This window comes from Lissotriton helveticus, chromosome 11, assembly GCF_964261635.1.
Source record: "Lissotriton helveticus chromosome 11, aLisHel1.1, whole genome shotgun sequence".
Lineage (NCBI taxonomy): Eukaryota > Metazoa > Chordata > Amphibia > Caudata > Salamandridae > Lissotriton > Lissotriton helveticus.
In genome coordinates, this window is record NC_136072.1 from 301,946,478 (window position 1) to 301,948,778 (window position 2,301).

Below are 2,301 nucleotides of genomic sequence, written 5' to 3' on the forward strand. Positions count from 1 at the left end.
TAGGTGTGTGAGTAACTCCATGGATGAGTGACAGTCTGTGAGTGTCTGTTTACACTGAGTGTATCTAAGGTTATATTAGAGTCTGAAGAGGTTCATCGTATTATCACATGAATGATGTCATCAGTGATGTCATCAGTGATGTCATTTGAGATGTCATCAGTGATGTCACTGACCATGTCATGAATGATGTAATATGTGACATGATCAGCAGTGGATTGCGGGTGCGCGATATATAGTTAGTGCAACTAACTATATATGGAATTTCATTGGTTTTATGTCAATAAAATGTCCAGCTAACTATATATGGTCTCTAACCTATGGTTTTTTCAGTGAATATATATATATATATATATATGTGTATATATATATATATATATATATATATATATATATATATATATATAATACCAAAGCAAAGTTCGGTGCACTCATGGGGTAAAATGTGAGGCTTTAATGATCGCAGAAGCGTTTCAGCACATTACCTTCCTCAGTGCGGTAAAGTCAAAAGTCGACAGCCACAGTGTACACTCTTTTAAATATCCAGTAATGTGATTAGTTGTTCTGTGGCCAATGGGTGAACTGCATTTCCTCTGGACTGGTAGTGGAGCGCCAACATCCCTGAGAAAAGGTAATTGGATTTTGGGCCATAATGCTCCATTCAACCATCCTGTGTGATGTTCAACTGCAGACGCGCTTCTCCACTACCAGTCCCAGGGAAATGCGGTCCTCTTGGAGCCAAAAAGGGCACTGAGGACCACCACCCTCCAGGGCTGGCTCCTGCTATAACATGGCTGTATGTTATGGCTTGGCGGGTACTAACATTTGAGAAAGTGGTCCTAAAAGATGTGGAGAGGTGCCCTCACAATATATCAAAACTGGAAACAACCGCCTTGCGGGCCTAGCTATTGACACAACAATCACAATAAAACCTGCCGACAAGGGTGGAGCAATTGTGATCATAAACACAGCTGACTATGTCCTGGAATGTAAATGACATTTGACTAATCTTGATTAATACACTCCCATTACACAGGACCCAACCAAAAGACTCAGCATACAGATAACCTCATTGGTTTCCTTGGCTGAGGCACAAGGTTCAAAAATTAAAAAGGAATGTGAGTTCTTAGTCAACATATACCCCAAGGTCTCGTATTTCTACCCATCTCTCCCCAAAATACACAAGGGCATCAACCCTCCACCAGGTAGACCCATTGTTTCTGTCATTGGGTCACTTCTGGGGTCATTGTCGCAATTGTATGACCACTTTCTACAACCCTTGGCTAAAAAGACTCTGCCCTTTTTAGGGGACACCACAGATGTACTGATTCTGCTTGAAACAATTAGTGACAACACATACATTAACTTGCTCGTAACCTTAGATATTGAGGCACTCTTGACCAACATCCCCCAGGTCGCCACTCTGGATGTTATAGAGAACACCCTCAAACCAGAGGAATGGGCTTCCCAGACCCCAGTCAGTTTCATACTTAAGGGGACTTCGATCGGTAGCACCTTTGCCCCAAGTCTTTTCTGTCTGTACAAGGCCAATTTAGAAAAATACTACATTGTACTCCGTACCAACCCCTTCTTTACCAATATTATCAGATCTCGTTGATTCATTGATGACATACTTATCCTCTGGCAAGGTACTGTGGAAACATGTAACGCATTCTGTGAGTGGGTTAACACTCTGAACCCATACTTCAGATTCACAAGATACTTCTCAGCAACAAGCTTACTCATTCTTGACTTGTCTCTGAGATGGTATGGTGCATCCCACAACATACAAAAAAACCGACTGATTGCAGCAGTTTGCTCAGGTACAACAGCTACCACCCCAAACATCTGAGAGACAACTTACCCTTTGCGCAGTTCTTGCAATTTCGCTCCAATTACAGCTCTGTAGACAACTACAAAGAGCAAACTGAGGCCTTAACTGCTAATTTGGTAGCACAGATACCCTTCCCATGTGGTTAAGACAGCTTGCAAAAGAGCGAGAAACAACAATAGAGCTGCATTGTTGAAACCACGCCCACAATCTGATAGCAAGATCTTTACTTGTGTCACATCATACATCCCAACTCCAACCAGATACAGAAAATTATCAAGAGACATTGGCCCATACTCCACAATGGGTCCCTGACTTTTGCCCCACCATGTTTTGCTTTCAAGTGAACAAATAATCTAAAAGACACCATTGTACACACTAGAACAAGGCCAACACAACAGCACCCCAACAACAACTTTGGAGACATTTTGGGCCTCATTTATGAGAAATGACGCATCGCTGCGTGAAAGCAG